This window comes from Pelmatolapia mariae, linkage group LG7, assembly GCF_036321145.2.
Source record: "Pelmatolapia mariae isolate MD_Pm_ZW linkage group LG7, Pm_UMD_F_2, whole genome shotgun sequence".
NCBI lineage: Eukaryota > Metazoa > Chordata > Actinopteri > Cichliformes > Cichlidae > Pelmatolapia > Pelmatolapia mariae.
The window spans coordinates 17910436-17926449 of NC_086233.1; positions in this window are offsets into that span (position 1 = coordinate 17910436).

The following is a 16014-nucleotide window of genomic DNA, read 5'->3' on the forward strand; positions in this document are numbered from 1 at the left end:
GAGACATGCCGCTGCCATCAAATTAAAAATGAGCCAATACTTTTGTGAAATTTGTATATTTTATACATTTTTTCTATTTTGAATAAGTGGGGGGGGGGCAATTAATTGGGATGTCAAATATGTTAGCGGGTGTAGGACTGTGTAGTAATTTGAAAATGCTTTTTAAAAAATGTGACTGAAGGGAGACCTGTATCAGACACGAGCTCCCTTCCCAGTCAGGAGCCTGAAGGTCTGATTTGACAGAAACCCCCCCCACCCAAAAAACGGACTTCTGTGTAAAGAGATTTGCACAAATTGAAAACAGGAGAAATGGAAGCTTCCAGAACAGCCTTGAGACCTCTAACCAGGGCAAATAGTTTATTATAGGTAATAAATTTCCAGTAGAAACAGCAGCATTTTACAGTTTTCATGTTTTAAGTAAAGCAATAATACAAACTAATACAATAATGATAAACTATGACAATGAGTATGTAGATGGAGAGGGTTCATTAAGGGCATCTGTCTTGTTTAGTTCTTGTTTTTGGAGAATAAAACCAAGCATTTAAATACTTAACACTGCCATAAAAACGAAGTGTTGCTTCATGGGACGTGAAGGGGGAGGAGTGAGAAGACTTTAGAATGAAATATCATTCGTCTTAAGGTGAAACTTGTGGAAGATACCAGTGGCGATGCACGAGAAACATATATTTCTGTGTGTCAAAACTGCCAAGAGAGGTCAGTCAAAACAACATCGCACAATTACCAGAACCCACAGCCATCTGAGGGTCATTAGACACCCTGAGGAGAGCTGACTCAATGCACTGCAGGGTGAGCCATGACAGGAATGTATCCATAATCTATTTTTCTTGTTGTTGTTGTTGTTTTAACCTTTTCTTCGTGGTATCTATCTAAGGTTTTCTATCTAAAGATGAAGGGAATTTTTCTGGGCTTCACGAAGGAAAGAATAATCCGCTGACCTCACCTTGACCAGCCTTCACTGCAACTGCTTCTTCCCTCAGAAGCAATGGCTTGATTTCTTTATTGTGCTTAATATCTTTCCTCAGGTCGTAAAATTTCCACTTCCTTCCACGGACTCAGAAACCATCACGATGACAGGTGTGTAATGCAAAAGATGATAGAGGGGTCATTCAATCCCGAGTTGCAAAAAAACAAAAAATATAGCATGGTTTGCAATTTGGCAACGACAGAGTCAGCTCATAGACAACAATCGACTGGAATTTCTATTGGAAGAGGAAGGGAAGTGAAAGAGACGAGAGGAATAAAAACTAAAGCAGAGTTGTTTTTCTCTTAGACAGGTAAGTACAGTTTATATTATCCAGCATGTATTAGCTGGACTATTGCTGCCAGGGGAACGTCTAGGACCTGAACAACTCCACTCTTCAAAAACACAGCCTACTGCAGAGCACCGAAAGCCTGAGCCTTAAGAAGAGCAAAGCCCAGCTGGTTAATTATATGTTTTACAAAGCAAATGGGTATGTTTTGCTGGTGTTTTGTGACTAAAGACTTTTTAACCTTCTTTATTTTGATTCTGTAAATACTGAGAAAGCTTAACATTCAACATTTGGATAAGAGCAGAAACAAATCTCTCAACAGCTTTTGTTGATGTGACAAGCACAATACAGAGAATGATTTTTCATTGAAAGGTGCTAAAGGGCACGTAATGGACTCAGCGGGTAGCTGTTTCAGCAGGAAAGGCTCTAAAAAACAATTGCGCACTGCCTGCCTGTCACCGGAACAAAAGGCAAGCAAATATTAGTGGCCGCCAAGTGAACCTGTTGAGCATTTAGTAGATGAAGTGCCATATATCTCCCTAGGCAGGTGATGCAAACCACAGCTGAGGAAAAATGAAAACAGAGAGTGGACTTTTTTATTCACGGTTTTAAACTGTTAACATCTAACATCTCCCTGCATCTGCCGGATGCTAGCGTCTGTTTGCTAACAAATTTGTCACCCTTAAATGTGCGAATGTAATATTGCTGTGTTTACAGCTCGTTCCTATTGCTCCCGAGCGGCATCCTCCATTTAAATTTGCCATAAACTTAAAACCTTTAATTGCAGATGAAAGCAAATAAAATAATTTGAATTGTCAGTAATTTAAGTCATCCGGGCTTACAAATGCATTTACAAATTACATACATAACACAACGTGTGCATCTACATCATGGAAGCAGACCTGTTTGTGCATCCCTTTATGCAGCCGAAGGTACCAGAATGAATAAGTTTGGCTCTGCCTCCCCCTCTCTCCCCCTCTGCTGTGCCCTGACAAGACACTCTCTCCAGCTGCTTGGGCACACCAGCAAATAAAGAAAAGATACACACGAGGTGAATAAAAAAGGTAATACCCACTTCAAACACCACTTCCCACTAATCCCTACATGCTCTCAACCTTCACACAGCGAAAGTATACCGCTGACACCTGGATACTGACACTACCCACTCAGCCAGCCTTTCCGGAACAGACTTCACTACCGAGGAGTAGCAAGGGACTGGAAAGAGAGAGGATTATTCACTCAGGAAAAAAAAGAAAACACACAGAATCTGCCTGCCCTTTTGCAAAGCATATATCCCTCTCTGCAGATACAAGTGCGGCAAACAATCAGGCTCCCATCCAATTGGACAGCATCATTTCCTGCTGTAATCAGAGGCTGAATATGAGCTACACAAAGATTCAGCCTTGTACAACCCACCCCACCCCCACCCCCCTTTTTCTGCTTTCCCAGTAAAAAGTAATCTCTTTTTTTTGTAGTATCCTTCAGATTCTGATAGGATTTTATCCAAGACCAACTGGACAAAGAAGGTTTAATAGCTCTGGGTTTACAGTATATTTTTTGGTCTACTTAAATTGATTAAGGGTAGATTTGTTTGAAGTTTCCACTACTAAAGGAGAGCTTTTATTATCCATCTTCTCATCTGTCTCATGTGTTACATATGTAGTTGTAATTTGAACATACTGTATTTAAATGTCTCTCTCTCTCTCTCTCTCTCTCTCTCTCTCGTCTTATACAGTTACCCAAACGGTCAGAAACATTTAAAATGTACCTAAACTAAATTACAATTAAATTCTAGGTGAAAACTGTAGTTTTTGAACATTTTTTTTAGAGTTTACCATCATAGAAAGCAAATTTTAATTCAATTTAGTTCAAATGTATTTATATTTTATATATTGCCAAATCACAACAAAGGTAACTTCAAGGTGCATTATGTTGTAAGGTAAAGACTCCACAATGATAGAGAGAAACCTTCACCGATTAAACAACCCCCTTTGAACAAATGCTTGGTGACAGCAGGAAGGAAAAACTCCCTTTTAGCAAGAAGAAGACTTTATCAGAACCAGGCTCAGGGAGGGGCAGCCATCTTCCACGACCAGTTGTAGGTGAGGGGAGGATGGCAGGACAAAAGACACAGTGTGGAAGAGAGCCAAATGTTATTGAATATTTGCCAATATTCACATTTGATAAGATGGAATATTTGATATGTTGCTATAAAGATTGTTTAAATGCTTCATAAAATATTAAATGTGTTGCCAGTGAACTGCTAGTTGGTTTTTTCAGCTTTAAAATATCAGTTATAAAAAAAATATAAAAGTAAACTAACATGCACAGTGGGGATCAGCAGAAACAGAATAACAAATCTTTGGCCAGGAATAGGAGATGAATCAGGCCAAAACTATTCACTCACCCATCTAAATCATTGAATTCATGTGTTCCAATCACTTCCATGGCCACAGGTGTGTAAAATCACCTAGGCATGCAGACTGCTTCTGCAAACATTTGTGAAAGAATGGGTCGCTCTCAGGATCTCCAGCATGGCACTGTGATAGGATGACACCTGTGCAACAAGTCCAGACAGAGAATTTCCTCACTAGTAAATATTCAACAGTCAAATTTTAGTGGTATTACAACAAAGTGGAGGTGATTGGAAATGACAGCAACTCAGCCACAAAGTGGTAGGTCACATTAAATCACAGAGCGGGGTCAGCAGATGCTGAGGCTCTTAGTGCATGCGGATCTTGTCAACTTTCTGCAGCTTCAAATGCTGCAGACCTCCAAACATCATGTGACCTTCAGTTCAGCTCAAGAACACTGCATAGAGCTTCCTGGGATGGGTTTCCATGACCGAGTAGCTCTATCCAAGCCTTGCATCACCAAGCACAATGGAAAGCATTGGATGTAGTTGGGGTGAAGCATACCATCACTGGACTCTAGAGTAATGGACGTGTTTTCTAGGGTGATGAATGACGGGTCTCCGCCGGACAATCCAATGGATGAATCTGTGTTTGGCATTGCATCAAATGTAAAGTTCCAGTGAAAGGAAGTCTTAATGATTCAGGATGTCAAGACATTTTGGACAATTTCATCCTTCCAACTTCATGGGAACAGTTTGGGGATGGTTCCTTCCTGTTTCAACATGAATGTGCAAAGTAATGTCCATAGAGACATGAATGAGTGAGTTTGGTGTGAAAGAACTTGACTGGCCTGCACAGAGTTCCTGACCTCAACCCGACAGAACACCTTTGTGATGAATTAGAGCAGAGACTGAGAGCGGAGACCTTCTAGTCCAGCATCTGTGTCTGACCTCACAAATGTGTTTCATAAAGAATTGTCAAAATTTTCCATAAACACTCCTAAACCTTGTGGAAAGTCTTCACAAAAAATAGTTGAAGCTGTTTTAGCTGCAACTCATTTTAAACCCTATGCCTCAAGAATGGGATGTCACTCCAATTCAAATGCATGTGAAGCCAGACGAGCGAATACTTTTGGCAATACAGTGTATCTGCGAATATGCAAAGGGATAGTGTGACGAAATAAGGATTGAAGAAGTGCTGGCAGATTGGAGTATTGATGAGACAAATTCAGACCTCTCAGGGAAACATTCAAAGTTATTTCTTATTTGTTTCACAGATGGCTAGTTTAAGATATATTTGGTTGACAAGAGAACTACATAATGGAAGAAAAAAAGATAAATGCACTTTTCCTTCAAGAATAAATAAATACTGGCGCAGGAGAGAGCAAAAGTGAAGCTCACTAGAGATCCATATTCAGACCTTTTATGCAGCGCTTGTTGATCTTGCTACAATGACATTTCAAAGTGCGGTACTTGTACAGAGTGCATGCATACACACAGACATTTACACATGTGCAATCCTCCAAAGAACTGCAATGAAAACAAGCCACGGGCTTTCCTTTCATCGTCTGCTTTTCTCTCTTTATCAAGTGTGAGACTGTCACTGCATTCCCTGCATAACATGCTGTAGTTTTCATGAGAACAAATTCAAACAAACACACACGCAAGGTTAACTTCACTTGTATATTACGCTAAATTTTTCCAAACCAGTCCTGAATTGACCGCTACAGTGGTAACCTCAGAAAAGAGTCAATATTTAAGGTGGCAAATTTGACAAACACTTTAATCTTTTTTAGCTCATTTAGCTCACGTGGTCCATCATGATCAGGGGTTATTACCTTGGGTACGAACACTGGCTCCTGGTTTGTTTATTCTGGGCACGATTCTCTGTGCAGACTGCTTTCCCTCAAGTGTCCCTAAAAGAAGCTCATGTTCCTCCAAGTATCACCAGCACACACACACACACCTACTTCATAATAAAATGGCAATTCAAGACGGCAACACAACAAAAAAAAAAGGCTGTTTATTCCTAAACAGGAGAAGAAGGCTGACATTAGTTGACATTAGTTGCTTGCAGAAATATAGGCACTGTACTGGACGTGGCTGCACCTGGAACTGAGGCACAATGCCCAATTTAGAGGTCAGCTATAGTTCCGACACTCACCTACACTAGCAACAAGCTTTGGGGGGGAAAACAATGAGATTGTTCCAGATGAAGGCTAATTTCCCTCCTCAACCTGGGCTCCAGCTGCCACTTCTTCAGATTGGCCCTCATCTGTCCATGCATTCATAAACGTGCATAATAAATGTGTAAGTGTAATCTGGTGCAGTGATAATAGCTTCACATTTGTCAAATATTTGATGATGTTTCCATCACACCGGTGTGCAGAAAACACCCGCAAAGACATTTCCCACATGGGAAATCCTGTCAGAGAGGCAGAAAAATCAGTTCTCCGAGGCAGAGATGGAGACGTAATAAATGATTCTGAACCAGAATAAACAATTATTATTTACCAGCTCACACAGGGCTGGTCTGCTGCTGCCATTGTTGCTTTAACTTGAGCAACAGGACAGACGGATTGATGAATGGATGGAAGGATATTACAAACATGATCTTACATTTATGAGCTTCCTGTAAGGAGTAATTAGGGATGATCGCCATTCATGCTGTAATGCGATTGCATGGTGTAATCAAAGATAAAGGTAATGAATATCAGTAACACTAATGAATATTTTAAAGCAGTGCATTAGTCATTATTTAGCAGCTAATTGCAACATAACAACAAATCACAACATATTTTCCCAAAGTTATTTACAGAAATTAGATGATTTAATGAACATTATGACATTAATGCAAGTCATTTTGCCCACTTGTCTGCTTTTGTTAGTTTTGCTTCAGTTAACAGTTTCACTCACCCTAAATATGAATAAATCTTTATAAGAATGTAATACTTCTAGTTTAAATAAATACAGGATCTACTGTCAGGTCTTCATGGCTGCTTACACTAACACAACACACTGGTTAAGTCCATGTTCACTCCTGTTTTCAATCCATTCCCTTTTTTTGATACACATTTGTCTTTGGAAGCTCAGTAGCTCAGCATGAAACAAAATCTGATAATCAGTGAAGCACATATTCTTCTAAGAATATTTACTGACCACTCTGCAGCATTTATGTTTTGTGATGATTTACCAGTTTTTCCAGCGGTATCACTGACCTCCTTCGGATTCAGCATTCAGCATAACTACACATCGATCCGTCCGGTTCTCCCCGGTGATGAATACAAGGATCGGCTTTGAGTTCATTGTTAGTATTTCTTTAGAATGTTTTGTTACAGATTTCCCACACCTTCTGTGTTTGAAATTATATACTGCCTGCAGTAATAATGACGGCCATGTTGAGAGGCAATGCCAGCATGAATCAATGCTGCCCCCGTGTGGTGGGTTTGATGTTGAGTACGCCCAAGAAAAAGAAAAGCAAAGCGAAACCTTCTTTACCTTGTTTCAGATTGTTTCCATCTGTTGGGTAGGATGTTTTGTGTTACATGTGAAGTACAGGTTATGGGTTTTTTTCTGTCGTTCATAGCAAAATATAGTTTTTACAAAAGGTGTCAGCAGTGATGGGTTATCCGACAGCTTTCCGAGAATGACCTGTTGAAATTGTTGCACCTGTCTGTATTTTCTCACTCCGTTATATTTGGTCCACTGCTCTTTTTTTCCTCCTGATTTAAAAAAAAAGAAAGAAGGGGAGAGAAAGAAAAGGATGCCCTGCAAGGATACAATTAACCTTTAAACCTTGACCTAATTTTCTCACAGCCTCCTGTATGACTAGTGATTCTGAATTACCATTTCTCTGTACAAGAGCCAAAAAACTCATTTCCAAAGTGATATCTGCTGCCTGCCCTTTTAACTCTCTCCCTCCTGCTCGCCCTGCGGTCAGGCCGTAACATCCGTCTCAGTTCTACATCAAACTGCAGAGGCCTTGCTACATTTCTGCTTCTTTTCCAACTTTGAATGCAACACTGCAACTCTGTCATCACCCCTGACACACATACATTCCAGATTCAGTATGTCTGCCGCACATGAATGTTCTGTGTGTTCACGCTGCAGGAGTTCTCTCATTCTGCACTGGCTTCAACCTCCTTTGACCTTTGACCTGCCAGATGTTCACTGTGGACCTATCGATCTCGAGGGAAAGAATAACAACAAGGGGCATGTGAAAGTTGCTAGTTGTAGAAGTGCACTATAAGTGCAACATAACCTACACATGCTGGCCACTTTATTAGAGATACTTGTTCAGCTGCTTGTTAACGCAAGTAGCTAATAATCATGTAGTCACGAGGCAACAACTCTATGCATGTAGGCATGCAGACAAGACAAACTGTTTAAATCACCTTTCTTTACTCATCAGAATCGGGAAGAAAGGTGATTTAAGTGACTTTGAGCACATTATGTTTGTTGGGGCTGGTCTGAGGCTGGTCTGAGTATTTCAGAAAATGCTGATCTGCTGGCATTTTTCCACACAGCCATCTATAAGGTTTATGGGGAACTTTCCTGAAAAGAGAAAACATCGATTCAGGTGCAGTTCTCTAGGTGAAAATCCCTTGTTGATGCCAGAGGTCAGAGGAGAATGACCAGACTGCTTTTAGCATCCAACAGTAATTCAAAAAAACCACTAGTTACCACCATGGTATGAAAAAGAGCATCTCTGAATGCACAACATGTCAAACCTTGAAGCAGAAACTTCATTATGGTTATCTAGATGCAGCGCTTTCAGTAGGAAAAACTTTTCATCACTCATCCAATTGACCTCTTCAGTCTCAGCTGCAGGTTTTGCCAACCTCATTAATGATACATACTAGCCAAAATTAGCACCACTGACTAATTAATGGACTGTGAGCTTACTTTCATCAATAATATACACATTGTCATGACCATTGATCAATAGCTATGAGTACTGTTTACAAAGACTTGATGCCCAAACCACCTAAACCGGCTCCTTCCGATGTGGAGGAGCAGCGACTCTACTCTAAGCCCCTCCCTGATGGGTGAACTTCTCACCCTATCTCTAAGGGAGAGGCCAGCCACCCTTTGGAGGAAGCTCATTTCTGCCGCTTGTATCTGCGATCTCGTTCTTTCCGTTGCAACCCACAGCTCGTGGCCATAGGTGAGGGTAGGGACGTAGAGCAACCAGTAAATTGAGAACTTTGCTTTTACACTCAGCTCTCTCTTCGCCACGACGGATCAGTACAGCATCCGCATCATTGCAGCCGCAGCACCAATCCTTCTGTCGATCTCCCGCTCCCTTCTCCTGTCACTCATGAACAAGACCCCGAGATACTTAAACTCCTCCACTTGGGGCAGGAACTCATCCCTGACCCAGAGTGGGCACTCCACCCTTTTCCAGCTGAGGACCATGGCCTTAGATTTGGAGGTGCTGATTTTCATTCCCACTGCTTCACATTCGGCTGAGAACAGTTCCAGTGCGAGCTGGAGGCCCTCACCCAATGAAGCCAACAGAACCACATCATCCACGAAAAACAGAGATGAGATTCTGAGACCACCCAAAAGCCTTCCACCACTTGGCTATACCTAGAAATTCTGTCCAAAAAAATTATGAACAGAATTGGTGAGAAAGGGCAGCCCTGGCTTAAATAAAACAAGAAGACAAAAAAAACAACAACCAAATAACCCTCATTAGTTCCTTTCAGGTTAATCTAAGTTTCTTTTACTTGTTGTTTTAACTCTCTGATCAACATGAGACTCATTTAGTTCACCCAACTCTTTCACTCATTGTACGTACAAAGTGGCTGGTTATGAATACTCTTTAATGAGTTACCAATACAACTTCAACAGAATGAATGGAAGTAGAATACTGAAGATGAAATCAAATGAGTTGTGTTTCTCTTATGTAAGAGGACAAATTTTCAGCAGATGTTCAACATAAGAGAAACCCATGCGTAATATGCACTATTTAGACTGGTGAAAAGCACAGATTTAATTCACATCTGGGTTAAAAAAATGTAAAAAATAAATAGATGAAGGAACAATTGAAAATATTCTTTTTAAAAAAAAAGAAAAACGTTTACATATTGTAGCGCTGTAGACATTTACAGATAGCTAGGACCAGAGTCTAGGTTTGCAAGAGCAGTTTATACTGGTAACCTGAAGTAACAGACCACAGCCCACTGTGAATTTGGAACTGCTGGCTGCTTTATGGAAAATGGAATACACAGAAATGTACGCATATACGGTTTCAACACTTAAGTTGTTGGATCTAAATTACAGAAGGAATTTAATAAAACATCCATCCATCCATCTTCTTCTGCTTATCGGGTCACGGGGGCAGCAGCCTAAGCAGAGAAGCCCAGACCTCCCTCTCCCCAGCCTCCTCCTCCAGCTTGTCCGGGAGAACACTGAGGCATTCCCAGGCCAGCAGCAAGAGATAATCTCTCCAGTGTGTCCTGGGTCTGCCCCGGGGCCTCCTCCCGGTGGGACATGCTCAGAACACCTCACTCAGGAGACGCCCAGGAGGTATACTTGGGGTATTGCTGCAATTAAGGATTTGTAAGATATAAGGCTGAGGACACCTGTACTCTCTAGCTGTGACTAAGAAGTCACTTGGATGAGTGATAAAATGTTTCTCCCTCTGAGATCACAACAACTGTCTGAACTGTCTGAAATTTCATTACCTGGATGAATGACCATGCATCAAGACACTTGCAGCAGATGGGCTACAGCAGCAGAAGACCGCACTATGCGACTCTCCTGTCAGCTAAGAACATGAAACTCAGGCTACGTGTCACAAAAGGCTCACCAAAATTAAACAATGGTATGTTGGAAAAACGTTGCCTGGTCTGATGAGTCTTCATTTGTGATACAGTCACATGTTAGTCAGAATTTGGCGTAAACAATATGAAACTATCCCATAACCATTGAGGCTGATGCTGGTGATGAAGGGGGTTGTAAACAAGAATTAAGTTGATAAACTTAATTCTAGCTAACGAAGTGGCCAGTAAATGTATTATTCTATATTAAAACGTAAGGCTAATGCCTTTTTTTCTTAATTCTCTACTCTTAATGTATTATGTATGACTCTTAACTGCTCTTACTCTAAGCACAACCGTTCCATCTGAAGATGTTAACCCAGAGGATACTGTTACCAAACATCAGCATGGAAGTTCTGTCCAACTGCATTTATAGTATATTTTTGTGTACTTACAGGAAATGGAACAAGTAAAGACCATATTTAGAATTCATAATTTCTGATATTCTTAATCTTGTCACATTGTGAGTGCAGTACAAAGACACTACAAAACCTGATTAAAATTTCTGCAGTAGGATGAAACTTCATTCTAGTCAGGCAGCTGTGCAGATCTATTGCACAGAGGTGGAAAGAAAACTATTAAAGCAGTTCTCAAAGGGGGGCCGATTATGCTCATTTCCACCTCCATATTTCTTTTTTTTTTTCTGGGAGTCCTCTAGGGTACCTTTGCATGATTCACAGGTAAAAGAAAATCCTTCATTATATTAAAGAAAGCGAGGCACATGAATAGATGTCGACTAGCGAGTGTTTAGACTGAGGTTTTGCCTCACAGGGATTACTTTTACATACACTGACCTCATTATTTGAAGCTATGCCCATTGCTATGAAAAGCATAAAATGTCACCTTTGAATCAAGACTGAATCTCAATGGCTCGTCTACAGGCTACGTTTCTGCAGGGTTCCCATCTCTGAACATCAACAAAAATATGAGAGCGCTAGAAAATCACTGGGAGGGCAACCCATTATGATATGAAAGTGCATCGCAAGTGCGATTTAGTACCAGACTGTGGTCTTGCCAAGGCCATAATTTATTTAAAACCAAGCAGCCCTGTGATGTAACACTGAATTAATGAATGTTTAAAAAAAAGGGCTCCCAGTGTAGTCTTGCTGATTAATACGATGCAGTCTAGGCTTTCCAGCTGAAGACCAATCAAGCTTTTTTGTGGTGAGTATTAACAGCGTCTCCTTTAATAAAACTAAAACCACTGTGGTAAACTGAACAAAGTGAATTTTAAAGCATGCGCCCATAAATTCCTGAAAGTTGTTCTGGGTGTACAGTCACATAACCAGACATAATACAATGCCTGTTTTCTTACAGCCTATAAAATGCAAACTTGTGTGAATATATGTACAAGCACACATATACATTTTTTTCTGTTAGCTAAACAGGTCTGTCGTGTTCCCGTGTAGCCTTTTTGTTTAATGACAAAAGAAATACATTTCAAAATGTTTCAACTTCTGATAAAGGCTTTGCCCACAACTTCCTTTTTGTGCTGTGTTTGTATTCACTGCAGCAAGGCCCTTAACAGAAGTAGCAATGTTTTTCAAATATCACCCCTGAATTTCCATGTGCAAATAAGTGCCATCCAATCAATTAAGTGAGCCACTTCAAAATGTTTTGCAGGAGAAGAAAAAAAGCAACACATACACATTCAAGTTTATCAAAAGGGCTAATCGGGCAAAATAAGGCCCGCAGTTACACTCCACGACATTTTGACAATGCCTATATCACAGTTAATGAAAATGACACCCCTTAAGACAAAAGGACTGACACTACCAGACTCTTCAAACGTCCGGTGCCACCACTGACGGAGCTTAGCCAATTAAAACTTCTTTGTAGTTTCCTTTCCCTGATTGTCCACACTGACATCTTTATTTTTGGTATAAAATATAAAAGTAAAAAATATATATACAAATCTGTGCTACTCAGGTTTCTAAGCAAAACTGATGTGATCTGACTTTATTTCCTCACTGTGCTCTCACCACATCAGCTGTCTGTTTGTTTGTCTAGTGCAGGGATGTCAAAATTAGAAAAACAGAAGAAAGAAGTGTAAGAAAAACAGGAACTCTTCTGTCATTTCATTGTTACTCTATTACTTATTTACTTTGGTGTAGTCTGAATAGCCCAGAGAGGTCTTTATTAGTAGGAAAAGATGTCACACTTAGTGAAAAGTCTCAAATTTATGCTCTCCTTTACATTTTCCAAAGCAGTTCAGCGGGCCGCATTGGAGTCTTTGTTGGGTCGATTCTGGCCCCCGAGCCTTATGTTTGACACCACTGGTTTAGTGAGCCTTTACATTACATGTTGCAACTTTGTGGTCACGCTTTGATTTAGGGTTGCACCTAACATTTATTTTCATTATCAGTCAGTAGTCTGGGAGTTGTTTTTCTGTCCCTGCACCAGCCACAGCGGTGGTTGAAGGTATTATGTTCCTGGATTGTCTCTGGATTGCATTCCTTTGAAGGCAATATATCTCAGGAATGTCTTGTGAACGTGAACTGGAAGTTATTAGAATTTGGTGATCAAACTTAATGTCTTTTTGACCTCATAAACACCTTTGGTCATAACCCAAAACTTCATAAGTTACCTATGCCAAAAATGTTCCATACTTAACTAGTACAGTGGTGTCAAATATGTGCCCTGAGGGCCACAACTGTCTTGCAAAGAGTCAAATTCGGTCCATTAGATCGCAAAGGCAATGTGAGAAAATTGCAATTAATATCAGTTATTCTGGCAATGTGAGCTTGCTAAATCTCATTAGGTAAGTAAAGTAATTTAACAAGATATAATGCTTTCTGTTGTCTGACAAAGTTTTAATGTAATGGTATAAAGGGTTCTTATTACTTTGGCATATGGCTGTAAATATTGCTGTTCTGACCCAAGTGAATGCTTTCAAAATGTAATTCTTAACATGAAAGAAAGAGAAATATTCTTTTTATTATGCAGTGATTTTACTGGTCCGGTCCACTTGAGAACATTTTGGATAGTTTGTGTTTCATAAACTCAAATGAGATTGACACCTGGTCTAATAGGAAACAAATGCAATGATATGAAATTCAATTTCACCCCAAAAAGGTCAGCTTACTGTGAAATCATGATGTTTGGCAAAACCACTTCTGACGTTATCAAAACACATTAAACCAGGAAGACAACAACAAAAAACCAAGATTTATAAACTGATTATCTGATGAAATCATATAATCCTGTAGCAGTCATTTTAATTTTGATCAATCATTTAGACAATAAAACATTATAAAAAGGGACTTATGAAGCTTTCATGTTTCGTCAACCACAATCCAAAACCAGCTGTTTTGAATAATACACTGGGTTTTTATCAGCTTATATTTGCTTTTATTTATTTATGTTTATTTTTATGTTTTACTTTAAATGAAAAAACACCATAGATGTATATCTTGCTCTTGTTCTGTTTCTACAAATAATCACTAATTATCTAAATGATCTACATGCAGATTGATTCTTTTCAGTTCAGCTGTTGATCATATGTTACAAGAACTTTTCTAATTGTTAATGGGGGGAATTTTTTTCTGATTATGGTGACATTTGTGTTATACCTTGAAATAAAATTAGCATACTAATATTACAACTTTCATGCAAATTTGTCAGCATTTGATGGACAGTAATTGCACCATAATCGCTCGCAATAATTAATTGCATCTAGTTGTCTAGTTTCAGTCATTGCAATGACAGGCAGCGGTCGGTTTTAAATAAATAGTACTGACAGGCCTACAGAAACAGAAATAGAGCACATGAGCATGGAAAATGTGCTACAGAGCAAGTGATTTATATAGCTCTCCATATACTCTGTTATACTCTCTCTGCCATCAAGCATGCCTCAGTGGCTTGATATCATAAATAATGTTCAGTGGGAATACATAAATGCATGAAGAGCACTGAAACAAACAAATAACATGGCTATGGCATTGTCATATATCTACAGTGTTTCTAACCATGTGCAACCCAAAGCTGACCAAAAGAAAAAAGACAAAAAAAAGAAAAACATAAAAAAATAATGACCTGTAACCTGAACCCCCCCAATACATTTCATTTGTAGGGCTTTGCAAAATTGGCCACAAGGGGGCGACAAATTGCAACGACTATATTTTCTCTGGCCAATGTTTCAGTAGCAACACCGAAATTTCGAGGGGGAATTTGAAACTAGAGATTAATTTCTATATTACTGACGATGGAGTTTTATTTGAATTGATCGGCATGAACTGGTGTAACTGGAAAGCATTTTGTTTGAACAGCTCAATAAAAACACAACCAATCACTCTCTAAGTTTGGATATCTCCTGGGAAGCAATATGAAATTTGGCATAAGGTCAATGTGGGCTATTGAATGTTTTTGAGGTTGGTAAAGATTATTGATTTTCTGGCCTAATGCCATGAGCAATGTATGTACCAGACATGTTAATGTGGCTGTTATCTAATTAAATTATAATGGGATTGCATTAGTATTGATGGAGAATACAGATCTGTGAAAAACATTTTGCCCCCTTCCTGATTTTTTTTGTTTTTTCATATTTGTCACACTTAAGTGTGTTGATCATACAACTCTGAATATTAGCTAGCAATAACCTGACTAAAGACAATGCAGTTTTGTTTTGTTTTAAATGACGATCTCATTTATCAAGGCTATTTGGATGAAGGTCAATATAATTTGCTGAAAATCTCAGTTCTATTTCACTAGCCACACCCTGGCCTGACCACTGCCAAATATGTTGAATAAAAAAATTACTTAAATCGAACCTGTCTGACAAAGTGAAGAAACAATTAATTAATTAATTAATTAAAAAACAGAGGATGGTCAAAGTCATTGCCATCTATCGGTCTGGAAAGCGTCACAAAACCATTTCTACAGCTGGGAACAGTTGTGAATCTTTTGAGGAACCTATCAAAAGGGTACTGATGACTACCAAGACAGTAAGAACAGTAACTAACTGAATTAAATAATAAAATAATTACAAAGTTACAAAATATAACAAAATAGCTTTAATAAATACACAGCTCTGATTATAAATAATCCAGGATATTACACATATTGTCCTTATCATAATGATTTTCTCACTTGGGGATTTGATATTAAGGGTGTGCACTATGCAGTGTGTACTGTGCCCCAGCATGCAACAGCATGAGGCTAGCACTGACCAGAACAGACTAGCAAAAGAGCCTTTGCATTATCCGACAGATATTAAAAGACCTCAGCCACCTCAGAAAATAGAAACAGCTCTGGCCCTTCCTGTAGACTGCAGTGGTGTTTTTAGCCCAGTCCAGTTTATTGTCAGTCCTGTGATTGATAGAACCATGAATTCTGCTCTCTACCAGAAAATCCTGAAGGAGAATGTGTGGCCATCAGTTCACACCCTGAAGCTCAAGAGCGCCTGAGTTATGTACCAGGACAATGATACAATACACAGCAGCAAGTCCACCTCTGAATGACTCAAAATAATATTAAAATAAAATAAAATAAAGGTGTTGGAGTGGCTTAGTTAACATCTAGACTTCAATCAGGTTGAGATTCTTTGGCATGACCTTAAAATTCC